This window comes from Electrophorus electricus, chromosome 23 (assembly GCF_041902795.1).
Source record: "Electrophorus electricus isolate QZ-2024a chromosome 23, ASM4190279v1, whole genome shotgun sequence".
NCBI classification, from domain to species: Eukaryota; Metazoa; Chordata; class Actinopteri; order Gymnotiformes; family Gymnotidae; genus Electrophorus; species Electrophorus electricus.
In genome coordinates this window covers 4,715,001-4,742,500 of record NC_137519.1, presented here as the reverse complement: position 1 = coordinate 4,742,500, position 27,500 = coordinate 4,715,001, and the positions used below count along the sequence as shown (strand labels likewise).

At 50.4% G+C, this 27,500-nt stretch overlaps 2 long non-coding RNA genes across 6 annotated transcripts in view; one reads left to right on the top strand and one right to left on the bottom strand.

Annotated features, from left to right (window-relative positions):
* LOC145653249 (uncharacterized) overlaps positions 1–27,500 on the bottom strand; it is a 77,616-nt gene that overhangs the window by 22,152 nt on the left and 27,964 nt on the right. The window contains exons 1-2 of one of the 5 annotated variants that reach the window (XR_014119634.1): positions 8,673–8,764; positions 8,287–8,395 (exon numbers count right to left, since the gene is read on the bottom strand). The exons of 2 other annotated variants lie outside the window; for them this stretch is intronic. This is a non-coding gene — a long non-coding RNA (uncharacterized LOC145653249). Of the gene's footprint in view, positions 1–8,286; positions 8,396–8,672; positions 8,765–20,980; positions 21,342–23,892; positions 24,156–27,500 lie in introns of those variants that run through there. 2 more of the 5 variants (XR_014119638.1, XR_014119636.1) reach the window with 2 other exon arrangements.
* The window catches only part of LOC113585717 (uncharacterized), a 35,987-nt gene continuing 18,366 nt past the window's right edge, over positions 9,880–27,500 (top strand). The window contains exons 1-2 of the long non-coding RNA XR_003411546.3: positions 9,880–10,313; positions 11,765–12,075. This is a non-coding gene — a long non-coding RNA (uncharacterized LOC113585717). The remainder of the gene's footprint in view (positions 10,314–11,764; positions 12,076–27,500) is intronic.

Below are 27,500 nucleotides of genomic sequence, written 5' to 3'. Positions count from 1 at the left end.
CTCTGTGTGTTTGTGTGTGTGTGCGCACGCGTCTGTGCATGTGAAAATGTGTGTGACTGTGACGTATGTATGCGTGTCTCCATATTTTGAGTGTGTGTGTGTGTGCGCGCGCACGCACGTATTTGCGTGTGTGCGAAGCGTTGAAGAGCCGTTTCAGGCAGTGCAGTGTTGTGTTACCTGTGAGGAAGTGATTATAGGTGCGTAATAAACAGAGGTGTGCGAGTGTCTGAGTATGTGTGTGTGTGCGTGTGCGTGTGACACACACACACACAGTGTCTCTCTCTCACACACATTGTGTGTGTGTGTGCGTGTGTCTGTGTGTGTGTATGCATGTGTGTGCGTGTGTGCGTGTGTCTGTGTATGTGCGTGTGCGCGTGTGTGTGCGCGCGTGTGTGTGCGCGTGTGTGTACGTGTGTGCGTGTGCATGTGTGTGCAATTGCATGTGTGTGTGCGCGTGTGTGTGTGTGTGTGTGCAGGGGGTGGGGAGGAGTGATAAAGACAGCAGGAGGAGATGAAATTCCAGCTGCCCGTGAAACACTGCTTCCTCCAGTCCCAGAACGAGATTAATGAGAGAGAGACAGAAAGAAGGAGGGAGAGGGACTGACAGAGAAAGAGAGAGAGAAAGAGAGACAGAGAGAGAGAGAAAGAGAGAGAAGGAAGCAACGCAACATCCAAGGGGGTAAAAACAGATACCAAAAGTGAGCAAGCGGCGGAGGGAAACAGAGAGAGAGACAGACGAGCAGGCAGAGAACAGAAAGAAATAGAGGGAAATGGAAAGAGAGAGAGAGAGAGAGAGAGAGAGAGAAAGAGGGAGAGAGAGAGAGAAAGAGGGAGAGAGAGAGAGAGAAAGAGGGAGAGAGAGAGAGAGACAGAGAGAGAGAGAGAGAGAGAGAGAGAGAGAGAGAGAACCAGTCCCACATTGCATAATGGTAAATGGAGGAATATCATAAACAATACTTGCACTCCCATACAACAGGGAGTCTCTTTCCCTACTGTGAAAGGCTTCAGTAATGCTTCAGTCTGGATCTGTCCAGACAGAGCCACCTCCCTCCCACAGCTAACCACTTCAGTAAAGCTTCAGTCTAGATCTGTCCAGACAGAGCAGCCTCCCTCCCCACAACTAACCACTTCAGTAATGCTTCAGTCTGGATCTGTCCAGACAGAGCCGCCTCCCTCCCACAGCCAACTGCTTCAGAAATGCTTGAGTATAGAGGATTCCAGAAATGCACTGCCTTCTGCTCTAATCACTTCAGTAACTCTTGAATCTGGCGGAGTTCAGAAGAAAGTCACCTCCTCCACCCACAGCTAACTGTTCCGGTAAGCTTCACTCTGATTATGTCCAGAATGGTGCAGGCTCTGTTAGCCCCTACAGTGATGTTGTGTTCTAGATCAGTCTAGGACCAGAGCAGCCTCCCTCCCCACAGCTAACTGCTTCAGTAATGCTTCAGTCTGGATCCATCCAGACAGAGCAGCCTCCCTCCCGACAGCTATCCACTTCAGTAATGCTTCAGTCTGGATCTGCCCAGACAGAGCCACCTCCCTCCCACAGCTAACCACTTCAGTAATGCTTCAGTCTAGATCTGTCCAGACAGAGCAGCCTCCCTCCCCACAGCTAACCACTTCAGTAATGCTTCAGTCTAGATCTGTCCAGACAGAGCAGCCTTCCTCCCCACAACCAACTGCTTCAGAAATGCTTGAGTATAGAGGATTCCAGAAATTCACTGCCATCTGCTCTAATCACTTCAGTAACTCTTGAATCTGCCTGAGTTCAGAAGAAAGTCACCTCCTCCACCCACAGCTAACTGTTCCGGAAAGCTTCACTCTGATTATGCCCAGAATGGTGCAGGCTCTGTTATCCCCTACAGTGACGTTTTGTTCTAGATCAGTCTAGGACCAGAGCAGCCTCCCTCCCACAGCTAACCACTTCAGTAATGCTTCAGTCTAGATCTGTCCAGACAGAGCAGCCTCCCTCCCACAGCTAACCACTTCAGTAATGCTTCAGTCTGGATCTGTCCACACAGAGCCGCCTCCCTCCCAATGCCAACTGCTTCAGAAATGCTTGAGTATAGAGGATTCCAGAAATGCACTGCCGTCTGCTCTAATCACTTCAGTAACTCCTGAATCTGGCTGAGTTCAGAATAAAGTCACCTCCTCCACCCACAGCTAACTGTTCTGGTAAGCTTCACTCTGATTATGTCCAGAATGGTGCAGGCTCTGTTAGCCCCTACAGTGATGTTGTGTTCTAGATCAGTCTAGGACCAGAGCAGCCTCCCTCCCCACAGCTAACTGCTTCAGTAATGCTTCAGTCTGGATCCATCCAGACAGAGCAGCCTCCCTCCCGACAGCTAACCACTTCAGTAATGCTTCAGTCTGGATCTGCCCAGACAGAGCCACCTCCCTCCCACAGCTAACCACTTCAGTAATGCTTCAGTCTGGATCTGTCCAGACAGAGCAGCCTCCCTCCCCACAGCTAACCACTTCAGTAATGCTTCAGTCTAGATCTGTCCAGACAGAGCAGCCTTCCTCCCCACAACCAACTGCTTCAGAAATGCTTGAGTATAGAGGATTCCAGAAATTCACTGCCATCTGCTCTAATCACTTCAGTAACTCTTGAATCTGCCTGAGTTCAGAAGAAAGTCACCTCCTCCACCCACAGCTAACTGTTCCGGAAAGCTTCACTCTGATTATGCCCAGAATGGTGCAGGCTCTGTTATCCCCTACAGTGACGTTTTGTTCTAGATCAGTCTAGGACCAGAGCAGCCTCCCTCCCACAGCTAACCACTTCAGTAATGCTTCAGTCTAGATCTGTCCAGACAGAGCAGCCTCCCTCCCACAGCTAACCACTTCAGTAATGCTTCAGTCTGGATCTGTCCACACAGAGCCGCCTCCCTCCCAATGCCAACTGCTTCAGAAATGCTTGAGTATAGAGGATTCCAGAAATGCACTGCCGTCTGCTCTAATCACTTCAGTAACTCCTGAATCTGGCTGAGTTCAGAATAAAGTCACCTCCTCCACCCACAGCTAACTGTTCTGGTAAGCTTCACTCTGATTATGTCCAGAATGGTGCAGGCTCTGTTAGCCCCTACAGTGACGTTTTGTTCTAGATCAGTCTAGGACCAGAGCAGCCTCCCTCCCACAGCTAACCACTTCAGTAATGCTTCAGTCTAGATCTGTCCAGACAGAGCAGCCTCCCTCCCCACAGCTAACCACTTCAGTAATGCTTCAGTCTAGATCTGTCCAGACAGAGCAGCCTTCCTCCCCACAACCAACTGCTTCAGAAATGCTTGAGTATAGAGGATTCCAGAAATTCACTGCCATCTGCTCTAATCACTTCAGTAACTCTTGAATCTGCCTGAGTTCAGAAGAAAGTCACCTCCTCCACCCACAGCTAACTGTTCCGGAAAGCTTCACTCTGATTATGCCCAGAATGGTGCAGGCTCTGTTATCCCCTACAGTGACGTTTTGTTCTAGATCAGTCTAGGACCAGAGCAGCCTCCCTCCCACAGCTAACCACTTCAGTAATGCTTCAGTCTAGATCTGTCCAGACAGAGCAGCCTCCCTCCCACAGCTAACCACTTCAGTAATGCTTCAGTCTGGATCTGTCCACACAGAGCCGCCTCCCTCCCAATGCCAACTGCTTCAGAAATGCTTGAGTATAGAGGATTCCAGAAATGCACTGCCGTCTGCTCTAATCACTTCAGTAACTCCTGAATCTGGCTGAGTTCAGAATAAAGTCACCTCCTCCACCCACAGCTAACTGTTCTGGTAAGCTTCACTCTGATTATGTCCAGAATGGTGCAGGCTCTGTTAGCCCCTACAGTGATGTTGTGTTCTAGATCAGTCTAGGACCAGAGCAGCCTCCCTCCCCACAGCTAACTGCTTCAGTAATGCTTCAGTCTGGATCCATCCAGACAGAGCAGCCTCCCTCCCGACAGCTAACCACTTCAGTAATGCTTCAGTCTGGATCTGCCCAGACAGAGCCACCTCCCTCCCACAGCTAACCACTTCAGTAATGCTTCAGTCTGGATCTGTCCAGACAGAGCAGCCTCCCTCCCCACAGCTAACCACTTCAGTAATGCTTCAGTCTAGATCTGTCCAGACAGAGCAGCCTTCCTCCCCACAACCAACTGCTTCAGAAATGCTTGAGTATAGAGGATTCCAGAAATTCACTGCCATCTGCTCTAATCACTTCAGTAACTCTTGAATCTGCCTGAGTTCAGAAGAAAGTCACCTCCTCCACCCACAGCTAACTGTTCCGGAAAGCTTCACTCTGATTATGCCCAGAATGGTGCAGGCTCTGTTATCCCCTACAGTGACGTTTTGTTCTAGATCAGTCTAGGACCAGAGCAGCCTCCCTCCCACAGCTAACCACTTCAGTAATGCTTCAGTCTAGATCTGTCCAGACAGAGCAGCCTCCCTCCCACAGCTAACCACTTCAGTAATGCTTCAGTCTGGATCTGTCCACACAGAGCCGCCTCCCTCCCAATGCCAACTGCTTCAGAAATGCTTGAGTATAGAGGATTCCAGAAATGCACTGCCGTCTGCTCTAATCACTTCAGTAACTCCTGAATCTGGCTGAGTTCAGAATAAAGTCACCTCCTCCACCCACAGCTAACTGTTCTGGTAAGCTTCACTCTGATTATGTCCAGAATGGTGCAGGCTCTGTTAGCCCCTACAGTGACGTTTTGTTCTAGATCAGTCTAGGACCAGAGCAGCCTCCCTCCCACAGCTAACCACTTCAGTAATGCTTCAGTCTAGATCTGTCCAGACAGAGCAGCCTCCCTCCCACAGCTAACCACTTCAGTAATGCTTCAGTCTGGATCTGTCCACACAGAGCCGCCTCCCTCCCAATGCCAACTGCTTCAGAAATGCTTGAGTATAGAGGATTCCAGAAATGCACTGCCGTCTGCTCTAATCACTTCAGTAACTCCTGAATCTGGCTGAGTTCAGAATAAAGTCACCTCCTCCACCCACAGCTAACTGTTCTGGTAAGCTTCACTCTGATTATGTCCAGAATGGTGCAGGCTCTGTTAGCCCCTACAGTGATGTTGTGTTCTAGATCAGTCTAGGACCAGAGCAGCCTCCCTCCCCACAGCTAACTGCTTCAGTAATGCTTCAGTCTGGATCCATCCAGACAGAGCAGCCTCCCTCCTGACAGCTAACCACTTCAGTAATGCTTCAGTCTGGATCTGCCCAGACAGAGCCACCTCCCTCCCACAGCTAACCACTTCAGTAATGCTTCAGTCTGGATCTGTCCAGACAGAGCAGCCTCCCTCCTCACAGCTAACCACTTCAGTAATGCTTCAGTCTAGATCTGTCCAGACAGAGCAGCCTTCCTCCCCACAACCAACTGCGTCAGAAATGCTTGAGTATAGAGGATTCCAGAAATTCACTGCCATCTGCTCTAATCACTTCAGTAACTCTTGAATCTGCCTGAGTTCAGAAGAAAGTCACCTCCTCCACCCACAGCTAACTGTTCTGGAAAGCTTCACTCTGATTATGCCCAGAATGGTGCAGGCTCTGTTATCCCCTACAGTGACGTTTTGTTCTAGATCAGTCTAGGACCAGAGCAGCCTCCCTCCCACAGCTAACCACTTCAGTAATGCTTCAGTCTAGATCTGTCCAGACAGAGCAGCCTCCCTCCCACAGCTAACCACTTCAGTAATGCTTCAGTCTGGATCTGTCCACACAGAGCCGCCTCCCTCCCACAGCCAACTGCTTCAGAAATGCTTGAGTATAGAGGATTCCAGAAATTCACTGCCATCTGCTCTAATCACTTCAGTAACTCTTGAATCTGGCTGAGTTCAGAAGAAAGTCACCTCCTCCACCCACAGCTAACTGTTCTGGAAAGCTTCACTCTGATTATGTCCAGAATGGTGCAGGCTCTGTTAGCCCCTACAGTGACGTTGTGTTCTAGATCAGTCTAGGACCAGAGCAGCCTCCCTCCCCACAGCTAACTGCTTCAGTAATACTTCAGTCTGGATCCATCCAGACAGAGCAGCTTCCCTCGCAACAGCTAACCACTTCAGTCATGTTTCAGTCTGGATCTGTCCAGACAGAGCTGCCTCCCTCCCACAGCCAACTGCTTCAGAAATGCTTGAGTATAGAGGATTCCAGAAATGCACTGCCGTCTGCTCTAATCACTTCAGTAACTCTTGAATCTGGCTGAGTTCAGAAGAAAGTCACCTCCTCCACCCACAGCTAACTGTTCTGGAAAGCTTCACTCTGATTATGTCCAGAATGGTGCAGGCTCTGTTAGCCCTTACAGTGACGTTGTGTTCTAGATCAGTCTAGGACCAGAGCAGCCTCCCTCCCCACAGCTAACTGCTTCAGTAATACTTCAGTCTGGATCCATCCAGACAGAGCAGCTTCCCTCGCAACAGCTAACCACTTCAGTCATGCTTCAGTCTGGATCTGTCCAGACAGAGCTGCCTCCCTCCCACAGCCAACTGCTTCAGAAATGCTTGAGTATAGAGGATTCCAGAAATGCACTGCCGTCTGCTCTAATCACTTCAGTAACTCTTGAATCTGGCTGAGTTCAGAAGAAAGTCACCTCCTCCACCCACAGCTAACTGTTCCGGTAAGCTTCATTCTGATTATGTCGAGAATGGTGCAGGCTCCGTTAGCCCCTACAGTGACATTTTGTTCTAGATCTGTCTAGGACCAGAGCAGCCTCCCTCCCCACAACTAACCGCTTCAGCCTGGATCTGTCTAGACAGAGCAGCCTCCCTCCCTACAGCTAACTGCTTCAGTAAAGCTTCAGTCTGGATCTGTCCAGACAGAGCCACCACCCTCCCACAGCTAACCACTTCAGTAAAGCTTCAGTCTAGATCTGTCCAGACAGAGCCACCACCCTCCCACAGCTAACTGCTTCAGTATCACTGCACTGTACACTAGTCCAAAACAGAACAGGCTCCTCCCTTCAGATAGCCGCTACATTAAAGCTTTAGTCTGGATATTCACTAACCGCACGCCATGTACTGTATGGTAGTAATACAGTACCAGTATAGTAGCCTATCTAAAGTAGCTGTAGTTCCTGTGGTCCTTAGTAACCGCAAAATTGTAACGTAGCCTATAAACATAGCAACAAAGTAAGAATTTATATCTAACATTCTTTACCGTAGGACTAATTTACCACTAGGGTGAGCCAATTTGTAGCATCCAGTGCCGCTTAAAGTTTCTGGAGAGGCTATGATAACATTTTTACATTCAAGATGTGGCCTCTAAGAGAAGCATTTTAAATCAAATCAAAGTATAGTGAAATTAATGTTAGCAACTTACTTTATTAGTAGCGACTTAGCAACGAACACGAGACAGAACAAAACATTACGAAACCTAATTATGAAAATCACATAAAATAGGGAAAAGTTGTTACTGGTATTGCCACGTTGCTCAGCTGTATGCCTAATATGTTTATTCCAGTGTACGAAATATACGAAGCGGTCTGAAGATATAATCTCTGGACAGGCTGCAGGAACGGTGCTTCAGTACTCTAAAGGGCAATGATCGATGGAGAGAGAGCGAGAGAGAGAGAGAGAAAGAGAGAGAGAGAGCGAGAGAGTCTGATGGACGGACGGACAGAGAGAAAGGTGGTTATCTAATCCACACCAGACTGAGCGAGAGGAGTATTGATAGAGGCCATGTGCACTGCCATTTACAGCGCGCGTGCACTCCCGCGCTAAGCATGCCCGTCTGTCTTTAATAGCTAGAGTATTTTTCATAATGTCCCTCTCTTTTTCTCACACACGCACACACTTTCTTTCCGTGGCAATAAGCCATTACAGAACAACTCCATGGGAAAAAAATAGAAATATTTGATGCCGTTTGTAGCCTAACATAAGAAACCTACAAGATGTTTAGAGACATGAATCTTTAGCTCCCGAAACTGTGAAATGGCCCGAAGGCAGAACGGGGAGGTTTTGGCTTTCAATTTGTGCTCAAAAACCCCCCAAAACTGTCAAAGGTGCGGGTAGGTCGGAAATTTTTTTTTTGTCCCCGATAGCGATGTCGTGCACTCTTGTTATTCACCCAGACACACTGCGTGGTATGTTCCTCCAGTGTAGTGGCAGTGACAGCAATGTACTTAGCAGGGTTCCTACGTTAACATAGGAAACTGAGAAGTTATGAGAACTGTATGAAATTAACTGTGTGTGTGTGTGTGTGTGAGAGAGAGAGAGAGAGAGAGAGAGAGAGAGAGAGAGAGAGACATGGGAGCAAGATTGAGAGATGGTGGCATTTTGCGGGTCCTGATATGTGTGTATGCTGTGAGAGGAGAGGTGACAGTACCTGTAAGGCGTGAGATTTTGAGATTTCTCCTGAGAGGTCTCCTCCACTGCCCTCTGAAGAGTGGCAGGGAAACCCCAACAGTACGAGACATGGTGAGAGCGAATGGAGACTTAAAAAGAATGAGCGACAGAGAGAAAGGTGAGAAACAGGTGCTTCCTGCACTGTGAGAGTGGCTTGTGTGTGTGCGTATGTATGTGTGTGGGAGGGAGAGAGAGAGAGAGAGGGAGAGAGGAGCGTACAGTGGTTTTGTGTGCATGTGCATGGTTGTGGTCTGTGGGTGTGCCTGTGTGTGAGCGCTTGAGTGTGTGCGTGCATGACAGCCTGTAGGCAGCGTGTGTATGTGTGTCATCCTGTGGTGCGTGTGTGCGTGTGTGTGTGTGTTGTACCTGGCTCGCGCTCAGACAGCCCCATTAATCCTGCTTACTGGCGAAGCACAGCGGCAGAGAGATAAAGAGCCAAATCCCTCGTTCCCTCTCTCTCTCTCTCTCTCTCTCTCTCTCTCTCTCTCCCCCCCCCCCTCCTCCCCCGCCTTTCCTTCTCTCGTGCTCCCTTCCTCTTTCTGTTCCAGGGCTTTCCCCCCCAACCTCCACCTTAGACATCGCTCCCTCCCACTCTCTCTCTCTCTCTCTCTCTCTGTCGCTCTCTCGCTCTCTCCACCACCCCCGCCCACCCCCTGTCTCCGCGGGCGACGCTGACCCCGCCTCCCTCCCCGCAGGGACCTCAGGGCGGGGCTTCTCCGGATCACGCTGCCGCGCCAGGGTGGCTCGCCCTCTGCGCCGGCAGCCGCGCGACTCGGGCAAGCGGCGCCGCGGTAACGGAATCCGCCCTCGCGCCCCAGGGGATGGGGGGCAGGGCGGGGGGGGGGGGAAGTGGGAGGCAGAGGGGTCGGAGGGGTGGGGGCAAGCTTCAAAGGGAGAATTAAACGGGCAGAGTTAGAGCGGGGCGGGATTTACCTGCCGGCTGCCTTCACGGACTAATGCGCGCAACCAATTGGCACAAGCGTGCCAAGTCCAGGCCTGACGGGGGGAAACTGGTGACAGCTGGGGAGAACGCAGGCTCTGGTGCTGATTACTCCGCCAGGTGCGGCTGACGCAAGAGGAAAGCGGCCCCAGGACTGTCGACTGGCCAGCCTTTTAAAAAAGGGGCCATTTAAAAACGAACCAGTCGCAGCTTCTGAGGAATGTTCGATGCCGGATTTGGGTTACGGCCGAAGACAATTGGCCAGCGAAAGAACCCGTTTTCTCGTCGAGGTGTTGAGACGGAGGCTTTGACGCCGGAGCCGTCTGTGAGCCGGGGAAATGCCCGGTGTCAAGGTTAGAGGACCTCTGCTAACCGGCCCACCTGGGAGTGGCTTCGCATTCGCGGACTGGGTGGACAGCCATGGGCTTCCGTGCTCACGCTTCGCACCGTTCCTCCTTTCCAGCGTCACCCTTGCGTTCGGGTGTGTGTTGCGCACCCTCACAAGCATGCGCACGCCCTGTTCATTATACTATTTTGGAAAGGTCTCCACTGGAGTCAGAAATGGCTCACGGGCTAATTTGAACTCACACAGGTTACTCATCAAGTGATGACGCAGTATTCGCTATTTGGTATCAAAGTTCCTTCACCAACATGATTCATGAACCACATACACACGCAGAGACACACAGACAGACAGACAGACACACACACACACACACACACACACACACACACACAGTTTTTCTGCTCACACCTCTCAAGCCATCACACAGCCATCAGACTCATTTCATCTTCTGTTCTCACCCTCTCTCTCTCTCTCTCTCTCTCTCTCTCTCTCTCCCCTCCTCTCCCTCAAGGGGCCACAGTGCTCGATATATTAATAGCATCAGCCGGCGTGTCCCAATTCCCAAAGCAGGGGAGGAATTCCCCCCTCCCTTCCCGCCATCGCTCCCTCTCTCGCTCTCTCTCTCTCTCTCTCCTCTGTCACTCCCCCTCTCTCTCTGTCTCTCTCTCTTTCTCTCTATCCAGCTGGGGAGCAGACTCTCACGTAGTTGGAGATTTGGCCTGTGAGTACCCTTCAGCTGCAGATCAAAGCCACAGGCTACACACGCACACACAGACTCGCATTCCCTCACACAGACACAGACACACACACACACAGCCTGAGAAAGGCCATATAAACCGGCTGGTGGGAGAGACCTGGGGTGTGGCTCTGTGTGTGTTTGTGTGTGGGTGTGTTTATTTCTGTGTGCGACATGTGCTTGTGTGTGTGTGTGTGTGTGTGTGTGTGTGTGTGTGTGTGTGTGTGTGTGTGTCTGTGTCTGTGTGCGCGCGCATGCTTGTGATGAGGGCGGGTGTGATCTGAGGTCAACAAACAAGGCTTAGAGGCTGCAGATCCACCAGACAGAGCCTCCACTGTATGGAACTGACCCCACTGTATGGAACTGACCCCCACTTTACAAAACTGACCCACACTGTACGGAACTAACCCCCACTGTATGGAACTGACCCCCACTGTACAAAACTGACCCCACTGTATGGAACTGACCCCCACTGTATGGAACTGACCCCCACTGTACAAAACTGACCCCACTGTATGGAACTGACCCCCACTGTATGGAACTGACCCCCACTTTACAAAACTGACCCCCATTGTACGGAACTGACCCCCACTGTATGGAACTGACCCCCACTGTACAAAACTGACCCCACTGTATGGAACTGACCCCCACTGTATGGAACTGACCCCCACTTTACAAAACTGACCCACACTGTACGGAACTGACCCCCACTGTATGGAACTGACCCCCACTGTATGGAACTGACCCACACTGTACGGAACTAACCTCCACTGTATGGAACTGACCCCACTGTATGGAACTGACCCCCACTTTACAAAACTGACCCCCACTGTACGGAACTAACCCCAACTGTATGGAACTGACCCCCACTGTACAAAACTGACCCCACTGTATGGAACTGACCCCCACTGTATGGAACTGACCCCCACTTTACAAAACTGACCCACACTGTACGGAACTGACCCCCACTGTATAGAACTGACCCCCACTGTACAAAACTGACCCCACTGTATGGAACTGACCCCCACTGTATGGAACTGACCCCCACTTTACAAAACTGACCCACACTGTACGGAACTGACCCCCACTGTATGGAACTGACCCACACTGTATGGAACTGACCCCCACTTTACAAAACTGACCCACACTGTATGGAACTGACCCCCACTGTACAAAATTGACCCCCCCCCCACTGCACAGAACCCACTCACTTCCTGCATGTATTGGAGGGGGGTAACCCACTGCATGGATCTGACCCTGTGCTATTGTTTTTGGGCAGGGGTGGGGGCATGGCATGGCACTGACCCACTGGCTGTTTTGTGGGTGGGATCTCACTTTACGGAACTGACCCACTGCCTGTGTGTGGGAGGTGCTGGTCTGTGATGAACTTGGCAGGACACAACCTTTTTTTTTTTTTTTTTTTTTTTTTTTTGCAGACACAGAAGCCCAGAGTGCCTCTATAATCCCCCAGTGCGGCGTTCCTGACCCACGGTCCTCTGGGACACCTAACCTCCCAACACAGCACAGCAACTTCATTCTTTCTTCATTGACTTCAGATCTCTCTCCTCCTCCATGCTCAGCGTTTAACGGCAGAGCCTCGGGCTGCTCCAGCGTCGGAGCCAGAGTCTTCACTGAAGCGGGTCAGGTTTCAGCCGTTTGCCTCACAGTGGGAGTGCGGCACTGGGATAAACGCGAGCAGAGCTACACGCACATAAACCATTGATGTGCCGGCCGGGGCTACGCTGAGGTAACCATCTGCTAGCATAGCGCACTGGGCACCAACCTCTGTGTGTGTGTGCGTGTGTGTGTGTGTGTGTGTGTGTGTGTGTGTGTGTGTGTGTGTGTGTGTGTGTGTGTGTGTGTTGAGTGAGAGAGTGAGTGGGTGCATGAATGAGTGAGTGAGGGAGAGAGAGGGCGAGAGAGAGAGAGAGACACACACACACACACACACACACACACACACACACACACACACACACACACACACACACACACACACACACACACACACCAATCCGCACCGCCGGCGATAACCGTTTGATGTTCTCTCCCTGCTCACTTGTCCTTGGGACATCTGATGCTTCCTTTAATTCTCTCTCTCTCTCTCGCTCTCTCTCTCTCTCTCTCTCTCTCTCTCTCTCTCTCTCGCTTTTTTTCCCTCTCGCTCTTTTCATCAGGTACTTTCTCGCGTTCGCGTGTGCCGCCGCAGCTATTAAAAGCGCACCGCAAATGGAATTCCTCAATATCGCTCCGCGCGCCTCTTTGATCTAAGAGCGAAACCGAGCGTGCGAGATAGAGCGAGACGGGAAGGGGGAGAGATACAGAGGAGGAGGGGGACGCTCGCACCAGCTGCCAAATTGGCAGCGCGTCGTATCAAGCACGGGCTCGGCGGATTCTAGCCTGTCCCGCGGCGTTGTGGCAATGACATTTCCCCCTTTTCTATTCGTGCATCAAAGTTTTATCCATTTACCTCAGTCTCTGGCCGCCCAGGTCGTCTTTGGGCTTTTCATTGAGCACGTGCCAGAAATGGTTTACCAAGAAAGTGCCAACGATTATTGTTACTCATGATGACTGGTTCTCGATATTATCATTATTATCATTTTTTTAAGTTTCCTCTTTTAAATGACAGGGAGTTTGGAGGAACTTCGGAACTTCGGTACTGCGTCGGACACAGGTGTTAAATGTCCGTTTAAATATTGATAAGGGCGCAAGTGAAGCTCATCGAAGCATAAAGATGAAACATGGAGCGCGCGCATTAGCACGCGCGCGCACGCCGCAGGATACTGAAGGGTAACGTGCGCGTCCTTTACTGCTGCCCGACCAGCTGGATCGCAGGCTGCGTTCCTGTGCGTGAAGGATGTCTGACGGAACGTCCTTTATAGGCGTCTCTCGTTCTCTCCGCTTTTCCTCTGTGAACCGTAAATAACAGTAACTGTTCGTAAATAGCCAGTTGCTTAGGCCCGCGTGGAGGCTGGGACGAGGCTCACCTTCGTCTTCTCGCTGTCGCCAGACGGCCTGAAGCCGTGCGGAGAGCTGTTAGCATTTAGCATGCTTACTGTTGATCACACACTGAGTGTAACAGCGATCTCAGGTCTACGCACACACTGTTGCAGTGGCAGCACCATTTTTGCTTATTCGTAGCGCATAGGTGGGAATTGTTTCCGCGCATGCGTCTGTGTATATACGAGTGTTCGTCTGCTGGTGTGCGTCTGTGCGCGCGTACATGTGCAGGTACGGGCACACGTACTTTTCAGATGGCGCGTGTGTTTGCATGCAAGCCTGTGTTTTTTTGAAAAAATATTTCTTTATTTATTTATTGAGGCTTCGCGCATCTCGATACTTGTGTTTTCTTTTTATCTCCAAAACATTTAAATGGAGTTTTACACGCATGAAACCCAAGAAAGCAAAGAGAGAAGAAAGGAGAGCGAGAGAGAGAGAGCATATTGTCTTCCCTAACAGTGAGGACTAGGAGAGAGAAGAAAATTGTGTGAAGAAAAACGATGGCGAAAGATAAAAGGGATAAAATGAATACATCCACAAAATGTTAGACAGAGAGAAAGCATGCGTCACAAGGAAATTAAAAGACAGCGATCACAGCAAGGGCTGAAGAGACAGACAGAGAGAGAGACGGGGATCTGTTTTTATGTCACTATGTAATCAGCTGACAATCACCTTTCTTCTTAGACGACAAAGTCCTTCAATTACTCTACACATGTAGGAGCCAATCTTACCTATGAAAATTCGATTTTAATCACCACACTACAGGTCTGGTGAATGTAGATTTAAATGCTTTAATGCTCTTATTTGGTGCATTAATTGTTTATGTATAAATGTTTGCATTACAATAAATAAAAACACAGTTTTAATATGTGTCAGTAATGTGTGTTTTATAGAACCATTTCTTTATCAACAATTCTTTATCAAAGTAATGGTGCACTCATGATGCACTTTCTATAGCAGGGATGTAGTCCAGTCTGGAGTCTGGTCCTACAGATGTTCTGATGTAGCCTAGTCTAGCACACCTGGTTCTAATGCTGAGACCTTACTGAAAAACGTGAATAACCGGACCAGGCATGTGAGAACAGTGCTGGACTTGAACTCTGCATGATGGCAGAGCACCAGGACCCGGGAAGCCCTGGTTTATAGCCTCAACCCCTCCCCCCCATCACAACCACACACACACTGCTTAGACAACGGTTGTAGCGTATTTATTAGACTATTGAGAAGTGTGTTTTCAAAAACGTTTGTAGTAGTATGCAGGGTGTGTATTGTGAGAGAGAGAGAGAGAGAGAGAGAGAGAGAGAGAGAGAGAGAGAGAGAGAGAGAGAGAGAGAGAGAGAAGAGAGAGAGAGAGAGAGAGAATTTTGCTAGGGTTGGCACAGTCTTGGAGCCATTCTGACAGTCTTTGATGGCCTCCCAATGCCTGCTGCTTCACTCTCACTCACTCACTCACTCACTCACTCACGCACGCACGCACGCACGCACGCACACACACACACAGACAGAGAGAGCGAGCCAGGATCAGACAGACTGTTGCAAGCGAACGGGGAAAGATAAGAGTCGTTTCAGAGCGAGGGATGAAATATGAAAGAAAGAGAGCAAGTCTCCATCGTCATTATCTTTTAGCGCTCAGACAGAGCCGCTGGAGTCCTCCCCATGATGCATTGCTCTTCAGCAGCCAATAAGAAAGCCCGATGCAGGTATACCAGCATTTCATTTAGCAGGCAGTTTCAAATGAACTCCGTCTGCAGGTTAAAGCCGCGAGACAAGACTCACAGCGCCTGCACTTATTCTGCAACCATCTACGCTTTGCAATAGTAGCACTAACTAGTTCCTCGGTAAAAACACGTGACTATTATCCTGGGACCGGCTCTCATGCGACTGTAACGACCGCTGCGTGCGTATTGCGTTCGGTCCTCATGGAACGCACTGTGTTTGGGACAGTGTCTGGGACATTGGTCTTCTCCATAAATATACCAACCAACAAACAAATTCTTGAACCATTAACGACTCGTTTACAAACAAATTCTGGTACCTGCACAATTGGAGAAGTTACAAGATTTTTAAAAATCATAGTTATATTTTGTAAGTAAGTTGGTTAAACGGATAAACTGTCTTCTAGCAAATCAAACAAACACAAATGCGAGATTTCTTATTGTGGGTAAAACCTGATGGCCTACAGATTTTCGGTTCAGGTGTTCCTCGATCGCAGATGTGAAAATTACAGTGAAAATTACAATTACAATCACAGCTACTTTGAAGGCATATTCTTGTTTTTGATAATCCCGAGAAGCAGTGTAAATAACCACATTTCAAAAACTGCCCTCTCCCTCACCGTCCCCCTCGCTCTCCCTTTCCCACACTCTCTTCTGCGTCTGTTCCATTAGAGTCTTTCCTGTTCTCCTCATATTTCAGTTCCCGCTGCTCTTCGGCGCGTATCGACCGCGCGAGTGTTTGTGCGACGCGCCGTCACTGCCGCGCGCGCGCGCACACACTTTACGAATCACAAGTTCCGTCCTCGAGCACCCTGCTAACGACCATCCATAAAAGACAGAGAATGAAATCTGAAAGCAAAATGTTAATTCATAAACCTTCTGACATTCTAAGAAAATATAAAAGTAGTCCTAATTACGATTATCATTCCAGTGTTTTCTCTTGGGTATGGATATCAAATATCCAAAGAAATGTATTGGCTATTAAAAACAAGAACAAGCAGTTAGTTAACAATTACTATCAGTATTATTACTGTTGGTATTATGAGTCCGCTACCAAAAGCAAAAACAGGTTTATGTGGGACCTTCGGCTGCACTTATACCGCAGACAGATTCTTAACTTTTAAAGACAGCTGAAGCAGCTGGGGCGCGCGTGGCACGGACTCAGCAGCGCGGGCAGCGCCGGTGCGCGCCCGCGTGCCTCAGTCAGTACGCCTCTTCGTTCACTCGCTGCAAACCTTCTACAAACAACCCACATGCTTACCGACAGCGTGCCGAGGGAGGCTCAATTTTTTTTTTTTAAGATATGCGGAACAATTCGGACTAAACCGTCAGGAACGCAAACGCAAACTTAAATGCTCTTTTGGATCTCGAGATGACCAAAGGTTCGAGAACGTGCCATAATTTCCAGGTGACAACACCTGGACAGGCGATATCACGCCGGGAGGGAGGAGGAAATCAAATAGTCGCACAGTCACGGGGAGCTTTTACTGCCTACGTGCTACCAGTCAGAACGCCCTTTACTGAAATTCAAATTGAAATAGATATTGCGGTGCAGTTGGATGGATCGTGACTAGGAGGCACATGCGCCACCCGCGTGTGCAGTTGCAATTAATTAGCAATGCTCGCCAGCTCCAAGGACAGGTGGACACCACGGAGCTGCTGGGTTTGGACTCTAATGTTGGACTGAAAGTGGGATTGCGTTTGGACCAAGGTGTGGTAGCCCTCTTAGACCATGAAGGAATGGCACGACAACAGCAGGTTACATAAAAAGAGCTAGAAAGAGAGAGAGAGAGAGAGAGAGAGAGAGAGAGAGAGAGAGAGAGAGAGAGAGAGAGAGAGAGCGCATTCTGTCCCCAGTTGGGTTTCTCCGTATTCGACGGTTGGGAGGAGGTTTGAGTGAAACTCTCTCTCCTTTTTAATTGATCTGTAATTTAGTTCTGTGAAAGCACCAGCCAACTGCTGAGCTTCGACCCCCGCCCCCCGTCTCTTTTTCTGTCTAATTGGTGGAAGGCAGCCCTGTTTAATAGAGGCGGTCTCAGCTGAAAGCTTTCCGAGACTCGCACAATCAATCACGCACGCGCGCGCGCGCGCATTCTGTTCCCGACAAAAGCGCAAACGCACACGTTCCTGCCCTCTCCTTCTAAAATATATCTCTCTCTCTTCCTCGCTTTTGCGCTCAATCACTTGAGCATGCGCGTTTTGCGCATCTTCTGAAAAATTGCAAACACAGACACACCGCTCGTGTATCCGTGGCGTTCTAGAGTGATGTTCACGTTAGCCAACACTATTCTGCAGTTCCGCGCTCACACAGGCGCGCTCTCTCACATGCACACTCCTTTCTTGTCCTGTCTCTTTTCTTTCTTTCTCTTCCACTCTTTGTGTTTGTTGCAGGCTCCTGCTGTGTCTGCTCTGTGCACGGTCGTGCACGTATTAAAGCATCGCGTGTGCGCGCGAGAGAGAACGGGAATTCTGGATATAAAAAGATGGAATATCAGGAATGTAAACTGGGGTGGCGATTCGTTTAAGGTACAGGAAGAGAATCCACTAGATTAGATTTGGGCATAGAGGAGAGAGACAGAGAGAGAAATTTTAGTGTAGCAATTAAGCCTTACCAAGTTAATCATTAAAGAGATACGGAGGAAGATATCATAGACAGACAGACAGACAGACAGCTAGAGCGATATATCACACCATCAGAGCAGAAAAGCTCTGGTACCTTATCTCCCCGTGATAAGCTGAGGGGGAGCTGTTGGTACGTAGTCCCAGGAGCCGCAGGTGTGAACCCTGCAGGCCTCAAATGATACAGATGAGCATTTTGGCACAGCTGATACACACGCACGTACACACACACACACACACACACACACACACACACACACACACACACACACACACACACACACGCACGCACGCACGCACACACGCTCGCTCTGGTATTCCAAACCCACTGTAACAATGAACTTTTAGCAGTTAGCTACTCAACAGATGTAAACAGAGAGAAGGGGGGGGGGGGGGGGGGGGGTCTGTCATGGGTTCTCCATACTTGTACCGGATATGGGAAGATTTAATCCTCCCACTGTTTCTTCAGCCAAGGATGTACAATCATGCAAGGAAATTGGAACAACAAGCAACGGGTGCTCGTGTGTGTGTGTGTGTGAATGCGTTCATGCCTGTGTGTGTGTGTATGCACGCAGGTTGCAGTGGGATCGATAATCGGGTTGGAGGGCAGGCCTCAGTGTAAACCTCATTATTGACGCTTTGTTTTTAACAGCTAGAGATTAACACGGCACACCAACCTTTCACACACATCCCCCTATCTCTCTCTCTCTCTCTCTCTCCTCTCTCTCTCTTTCTCTCTCTCTCTCTCACTGTCCCCCCCTCCCCATCTGTCTCTCTCCTCCTCCTCTCCCTCTCACTCCATCTGACCCCTCCCTGACCCGCCTACGACCCCTCCTCCTCTCTCCGGCGGGTGCAATCAATGTGTAGGTCAGCCCGTAAGGGGCAAAGAGAGAGACAGCCGCTGTTACCGTGGGGATGCGAGGGAGAGGCGGTTGCCGTGGGGATGGAACGAGGTCGGTTGTTAATGCCATTCAGTCTATGTTCAGCCCTCTGCTCCACATCCTCATACACACATGCGCACATGCACGAACAAGCACACACACACACGAACACGCAAACACGAAAACACAAACACACACACACGCACACACACACGCAAACACACGAACGCACAAACACGAACACAGAGACACACGCACACGTGTGCATGCACACACGCACGAACACGCAGACATGAATGCAGAGGCACACACACAAACGCGCTCGTGCGCACACACAAAAACACACTCACACGCAGGATGAGGCTCGAGGAGGAAATGGGGTGTGTGCGGCGTCTCTCGTAGTCGATGCGGAAATCGATCGCGCGGCAGTTTGGTGACGAGATAGATAAATAGATGACAGGAGCGACAGAGCGAAGAGAATCGTTTAACCCTGCTGGGGGAGGGGGGGTGGTAACGACAGAGGAATTTAAAATAGAGAGGGAGAGAGAGAGGGAGAGACAGAGGAGGATGCAACTCCTCTCTTAAACACCTCCCTCAAAAAATCCCCCTCTCTCTCTCTCATTCTCCGAGCCCAGCTAGTTCTCTCTCTCTCTCTGATTTCCTCCTTTCCATCCTCTTCACAGGCCTCTAATTACTGAGTTGTGGGCTCGGACGCCCTTTACGATTCGTGCCTTTACTTTAAAAACCTCTTTGGTTTTTGTCTCTCTCTCACTATGTTCCTCTTTCTCACCCTTTCTTTCAACTATGTGCTACTTTGTTAGTCCAGAGTGCTGAGACACTTTAAGGTGTGTGTGTGTGTGTGTGTGTGTGTGTGTGTGTGTGTGCTCGTGTTCGAGCATGTGTGTGTGTGTGTGTTTCCTTGTTTGTTTTCTTCTCAGTGGTGCTGCAGACTCTGAATAGCATCTGCCCTGTGTTAACACGTGTGGTCCCTTGCAACACTCGTTGTATGAAAACACAGCGTGTAATGGGACATATGTTTGTATGGCATGTGTGTGTAGTGGTGTATGTTTAAGCCCAAGTGGTCTTTTTAAGAAGTTGTGTATGCACGTACTTGTTTATATCGATGAGCTGTGTGTGTGCATGTGTGTGTGTATGCATGCATGGGTAAGCTATAAGGCCATTGCATGTGAGTGTGTGTTTTTGAGTGCGTGCATACAAGTAGGTATATGCCAGCATAAGTTAAGGCCGTGTGTGTGTTTATTTATGCATCGTTGGCTATGTGTTTATGTGTTTCAATTTGTGTGTATTTCTTCAATAGTTGTGAGTGGGTTTCCTGCTTCGCTCTATGTTTGTGTGTATGTACTTCAATGGCTGTGTGGGTTTTATTGGCTTCGCTGTGTGTGCGTGTGTCTGCATGTGGTGTGTGTGTTTGCACGCATTTGTGATAGACGTCTGGCCTTCTATGCAGTGAGAGAAGGACAGAAAGGCCCTGTACGTGTTTGTGTGTGTTTGAGTGAGTGCCGGGGTGGTGTGTGTGTGTTTGAGAGATGGTTGGGGTGTGTGGGGGTGATAGCGCCCCTGAGTGACAAATACAGTTACTGTGCTGGGCACTGGAGTGAAGCAGGCAGACCTGAATGAGAAAATTAATTACCCATTCTCAGGAGCTTACGCTAACGCACGCATGCACGCACACACACACACACACACGCACACGCACGTACTAATCAGCCCCCCTCCACCCCCCAAGCATTTACCGGCAGCAGATCTGAGCAGGGCTTTGTGGGAGATGAAAGGTTCCGCGGTTGCCAGGTCGGTTGCCGGGGAGAGTTGCCGAGATGCAAGTGGCTTGCCTGGAAAGACCTGAAGGTCTGACGAGCAGACATGCAGGCACACACACAAACTCTCTCTCTCTCACATACACACACACACACACACACACACACACACACACACACACACTCTCTCTCTCTCTCTTTCACACACACAGACTTGCCCCCCCACCACACACACACACACACACACACACACACACACACACACACACACACACACACATCGCTGTTCCCTCATGTGCAAAGATCCATCAAAGAAGCAATGTCCTTCAGATTTGCGTTGGTAGCCCAGCATGCACGCACACACATGCATGAGCCCCCCCACAGACACAGACAGACACACACACACACACACACACAAAAGGCTACTCGACTGATGGACACCTGGTTCACCTTCACCAAAGCAGACACGCTAATCTTCGTTTCCGTCACCATAGTCCCCATAAACAGGGCGGGAGTCTGACCTCATAACGCGCCTCCTGCCATAAAACGCTTAGCGCCCACTGCCCTCGGTAATCTCACGTTAACGTACCCATAATACCCGTGGGGGAGCAGACTGACCTCAGATCAGGCCTCCTACCTTCAGATGCCTCATGTACACTGACCTTGGAAGCATTCACAGCAGGGGAGCCCTTTCTTCCTGCACTGGATCCCGTTACATGGACACGGCCAGCCGGATCTGGCCGGACCACCCAGAGGAAGCAAGGGTCATGGCTCCGGAATCCGTCCGCCCCTTCGGGGAAGGGGAGCCTGTTTCAAACGCGAGTCGCTTGTTTCCCTCCCGTGAGCCGGAGACGTGATCAGACAGGATCGGCACCCCCAGCCTCCCCTCCACGTGTCGCATGAGTAATCGATCCGCGTTTACTTCCGCCCACTACGACCCTGCCCGCCCTGGCGGGATCACGCAGATCCAGATGTCACGGTTGCCGCCCTCCCGCCCGCCAGCTCGCCAGAGGAGTTGGGGGGTGGGTGGGCTGTCGGGACCGGCTGGTCTCGCGTGAGTCGTTTCGGAAACGCCCTCGCTCCCCTGCTGCCCTGTGCATCCGGATGTGAAGCAGGGTGTGAATGCTGATCTCAGACGAGCTGGGAAGCTGTGAAGATGGGAATGGTTAGGGTTTATTTGGACTTTTCTAAAACCGCTGTATTTGTCCGTTTGTTGGTCTCGTCGGTTGGCTGGCTGGTTTTATTGCTGCCCTTCTGGGACAAATCACTGTTTTCTGGCAAGAGGGTCAGAGAGGTTCCGTGAGTTTGAACCTGGACAGAGAAATGGTTCCCTCTTTACTTCTGTGTCCGTTTTATGGCTGGTTGGTTGCTTCAGTCAGAGACATTCTCTGCTGTTGGACAAACAACTCCGCAAAATGATACAAAAGGAAGCCTTCCAAGATTTTTTTGGAAGCTGGCAGCACACTCGTGATCGACTCTTTTACACATACAAACACACACACACAAAAAAAAAAATACTGTGTTACATGAACCAAGCCGTCCTGAGGTCTACCCCAGATTCTGTCATTTCTCAACAGGACTGAATGGTAAAGCTGATTGGTGGTTGTGTGTTGTGACTCCCCAAAGTCCGCCCCTCACCCGCCAAAGTGCTGCAGTGTGCACAGGCCATACAGGGCCTGGAAAGGCTGTGTCAAGTCCTATCCTGGTGGGTCTGATATGACCCCTGACCTTTGTCCTGAGTGCTGCGGGCAGCTTTGTCTGAATATATGTGCACTCTGCAGTATGGGTTAGTGAGTCAGGCTCGGAACGCCCAGGGGGATGAACACACAGTCACACACACACATGCGCATGCATGTACAAACAGAAATGCACAGCCACACACACTCACCTCTGGACTGGTTAAACCGTGGCAAGCACTTAGCTGTAGTGGACAGCACCACTGACTTTTAATTTTAATGACTGTACTGTTCACACTCACACTCTCTCCCTCTCTCACGCACAAACACGCATGCACATACACCATTCTGGATTCTGTGCCATCCGATTATCATGATACTGCAAAGACACGCACACCATCTCACATCTGAAAATCATGCTTGGTGTACGCACACAGCAATCTGATGTTAATAACACTGCACACACTCTCTCTGACACACACACACACACACACAGAGCTGTCGAATGTTCATGACACTGCATGCACGCCTACTGCCGTCTGGTGTTTGTGACTACACACACACACACACACACACACACACACAGACAGACACACACGCAGAGCTCTGACGGTGATGACGTTACACAGTCACGTCTGCTGGAAGCATGCCCATATCCGTGACGGTGATTAGTGCTGCTCTGCATGTGTGTGTGTGCGCTTGCAGACACGAATCTGCCAAACCATCTCCAGCAGCCAACTAATGTCCTCTGGGACCCTGCTCTCTGAACTGATACACCTACATACCCCCCCCGTCCCACACACACACACACACACACACACACTTACATCCACACACTCATTACACACACACCCAGCAACCCTTCTTTGTTGACACAAGAGAGACGTTGACACAAAATGTATTTTTTGTTGTTGTTTTTAAGGAACAGACAAAAACAAGCCGACGAACATGGACACACACGCACGCACGCACGCACGCTCGCTCGCGTGCACACACAGACATGACACCTGCCCTGACACACCAGTACACAACACTCAGCAAGTGTGGAGACAGTGAAGTCAGGTTGGTGCTGCGGATCAGAGATGAAAGGAGGCTCGGGCGTGGAGCGCAGGCTAGCAGTTCGTACTCGCGCGTTTGGAGGGGATTTGTCTTTTATTGTAGTGGAGTGAAACCCTTGAAGCTTCGCGTGCGCAACCAAAGCTAACAGCCTCTGTGGCGCCACCCTCAGACGCACTGGGGTCACCGCGCGTGTTTATGTTGCGTTCCGTTTTCCACGCGGGGGTAGGGGGGCTAGAGGGCGGGCACTGTGGAGTGGGGAACAGCAGCCATGCGCTGTGGGGGGTATACAAGTGGACCGTGTGTGTGTGTGTGTGTGTGGGGAGGACCATGTGAGTGCGTGCGCCACTCACACATAGGCAGACGCGCACCACCCTAGCAGACAGGGGTCCGTCTTGTCCGGGGTCTGTCCCAGGGACGTGCCCCGAGGGCTCTCGGTGCAGCCCATGTCTCTTTATAGGCATGCAGGAAGAAATAGGCTGCCGGAGGGTTTCAAATACCCGTGGCTGTATTTAGGAACTATCAGATTAGAGTGACTTCATCCTTGGGCATAATGTTCTGGGACCTGGAAAGTTTTAGTCATCACACACACACACACACACACACACACACACACACACACATCTAGAGATATAGACATACACACACGTGCACGCACACCAAACCTGTGCAATTTTCCATATGACAGCGTTGGCATTTAAGCCTTCTGTGAGCGAGTAAGCATGATGAGTTTAAATTTAATTTGCCACTAATTGCCCCCACACCCCCCTCTACCCCAGCCCGCGCCGCCCCCGTCCGCGCAGCGCTGCCTTTAGCGCAATCAGCCCGTTTAATGAACATACCTGCTCCCCTGGGCCAGCGCGCGGCTCTGTGCTGCGTGTTTATGCCTTGACGAAGGCAAACGGTTTTTCTTGGCTCGCGACACGGACGTGTCTTTGACTGGCGTTCTAATTGTCTGAGTCATACACGCGCGCACGTTCTTCCTGTCGCTCTCCGTGTCGCGCTCTCGCTCGCACACACCCATATGTCCGTGTCCTTGTCTATCCCGGAGGCGGCACCCTCTGCATCGCGCAACACATGGCGGGTTTAAGCACTGACCTCGGGATTATTCGTTCTCGCGCCTGTCCACCTCCTTTCCGCGCCCTTCTGCCACCCCCCCTCCCTTCCCCGGGGCGCTGACAGATCCCCCCTGATGGTCGGGGGGGGGGGGGGGGGGTCTGCCGAGAGGATGGGGGTCGTGTTTGGCCAGCGGGAGAGCCGGTGTTCCGCGCAGACGCACGCGAACGCGTTCTTACCGCCGCACGCGAAAGACAGAAGGAGCGAAAGTGACAAGAGAGAGAAGTGCGGGGGTGGGGGTGGGGGTACAAATTAAGGCCAAATTAAATCCACGGCTAACCATGAGCCGTTTTCTCGGCTTCGTATAGGCGGCATTTAATTCGCATACGAGAGACGCTCTGCCGTTACCTATGACACATAAATCAATTTCATGAGGTGCGGGGGGCGGGGGACGCGGAGCGGCGAAGCTCGAGCCCTTTCCCAAACAAGCGGATAAAGCCAGCGTCGGCAAACAAACCCACGAGCGTCCTAAAAAAATCAGATGAAGTGCGTGTGTACACGGAATCTCAATTAGCGCGGTCCTGTTACGCTTAAACGAGACAGCAGCCTCTCCGCACGTGCCGAATCGATCAATTAATTAGCCAGTAGTGTTCAGATCCGCCGGAGCTTTTCAATCACGCGACGGCGCTGAGAGAGAGAGAGAGGGAGAGAGAGAGAGAGAGAGAGAGAGAGAGCGAGCGCAAAACAGAAATGAAGAATCGTGCTTTCTCTCTCTCGTCAACCGACAGCCGAATGAATAATATGCGCTCCAGAAGGCATTTCGCTGCGCGGACCGGGGGGGGGGGGGGGTGGAATGAGAGAGCGGGAGGGAGGAGGGAGAAGGGAGGGAGGGAGAGAGCAATAAAAGCGCCGGGTCCTCGGAGGCTCTCGCTGACTCAGGGGCTGCATATATCAAAATGAGAGGGAAAAAAAGCAGAATTATCTGGCGCGCTGCGTACGCGTGGAGAATACAAATACCACACATTCACAAACGCGCGCACATGCACGCACACTGTCTGTCTCCCCGCACAGGAAAAGACATGATGAATTTGAGTCTCTTTCCGTAGGAGGAGGCGAATCTCCGTTCTCTCCCTTGACTGCGGTTTAGAGTAAGGCCCGGCAGGATCGCAGTCCGCCAGATCTAACAACAATGATTACAGGGATCTCAGAAAATAAATTATAATATAGAAGCGTTTCAGTGGACTATGGAGGTATACACAGGCAAGTCCTCCTGTGTAGGAATCGTAAACACACGCGCACACACAAAAACTTACGGTATAGAAATCTGACATCGCATCAGCTATAGAAGATTGTAATAGGTACATAAATATAAAATTTCTAAATACAACAGAATATAGATTTTCAGGTACACTATTGAAGTATAAAAGAGTAGTATATAACAAAATAACGTTTCTGATAGACCTAAGAGGAAAGGCTCAGAAAACGGGAGTGCATTCCGCGCTGGCTCTCTCGAGCGCTTACTCCGAGACACGCGCGCTTGCGCGCGCGCGCACGCACGCGGAGTGGAAAATTAATTCAGGCGCGGAGGGGGAGCGCTGACTGTGAATACTAATGTCAGCGCGTCCAAGGACTCCGGCGGCGAAGCTAGTGCTGAGCCACCCGCCACACACACACACACACACACACACGCACACACACACACCAGGCACTTGCACACAGCCTCTTATCCCGGGCGCGGTGCAGTTAGACCACAGGAGTGGGTAAGTGCGGGCGTGCGCGTGTGACACACTGCGGGGCCTCTCAGCTCCTAACTGCTCTTTAATATCTGCGGGCCCGTGCTCCCTAATGAGCGTCTAACGATCCACGCGCTATTATGACTCTCTTCTTCCACTCGCTCGCTCTGCCGTTAACGTTTACTGGCCGCGAAAAAAAAAAAAAAAAACGCCTGCCGCCGCTCATCTGCATACTAAAGGTCACGCGGCTGCTCCGGTAATTGGCTTCCGTCACTCTGAGAGACAGGGACGCACCGGCACGGAATGAAAGGACGTCGCCCACGCGATGCGTGACGTTCGGCAGGCACGCCAGTCGCTACTGGCGCCATTGGCGCTATTTGTTTTTGTTGTTGGATCGTTAGTTTTTATAAGTAAACACAAAGCGGAGCGAGAGCGAGAGAGACGCACACAGCAGCGCGCAATGGCCACCGTTCCCTGCACAATAAAACATTCTCCATGAAATATGGAAATCACTAAAATCCTGACGTGAATCTTCACACTCTCTTCATGCCAGTAGCACAGTTGGTAAACACAAACTTATGTCATTACTGCTGCAATAATGGTGCACCGCAGTAAACACCCCCACCCACCGTCTGTCTCACCATCACATCCGTCTTACTGCCAACCTATTTCGATGATTACCTGTCTCATTGCTCATCCAGCTGGCTCACTGACCATCTGTCTCACTGTTCATTTGTCAGTGCTTACTTCACATGTTGCCTGTCGCACTGCTCACCTGTTTCACTCATCATTTCCCCAGGCCTTGCCTGTTCGCCTATGCTTACCTATTCTACACCAGCTCCTGTTTCACTGAACACCGACTACCTGTCTCACTTCCTCCCGCTCCCTGATCACCTGTCTCGCCTTCCTCCTGGATAACTGTGGGCATCAGAAAGGGGATACAGAGCTACATTTTCCTAGAATATCGTACCAAAGCTAACGATAGGGTTAATTACGCAGCACAGAGCAAATGTTAAAATGCATGAATGATATAATTTCAGGGTATGTTTAAAAAAGTAAGAATATCCAATCCCCCCCCCCCCCCACCTCTATTTATCATATGGGTACAGTAAACAAAGTTCTGCTGCATGTGAATATGGGCCACAGTGCGCTCTTACTGGTCCCAGTATCAGACTACGTAACCATTGATTCAGACCTTGAAATCTGTGTGATATGAATTTGTGTGACAGAGAAAGAAAGAAGCATAGCAAAGGAGAAAGAGAGGAGGAGAGAGAGAGACAGGCAGGGAGGAGAGAGGGAGACAAGCAGGGAGGAGAGAGAGAATGAACGAGGAGGTGATGATAACTGGCCTATTTTCACAATTGTCATATTCTCCGAGCCATTATATTTATGTAGCCGATGTGTCCATCTATGTGCGTGTGTGTCTCCATGTAGGTATGTTCGTGTGTGTGTGTTTAACACAGGTGGTTAGTCGTCGCTCATCACTTCCTTCTGCTCTGCTCTTATCTACACAGAGGCCACATTGCTGCTGTTGAATCTTAATTATTGTGATTTGGTTGCCAGGCACTAACGTACATGTGTGCATGTGTGCGTGCGCGCGCGCGCGTGTGTGTGTGTGTGTGTGTGTGTGTGTGTGTGTGTGTGTGTGTGTGTGTGTGTGT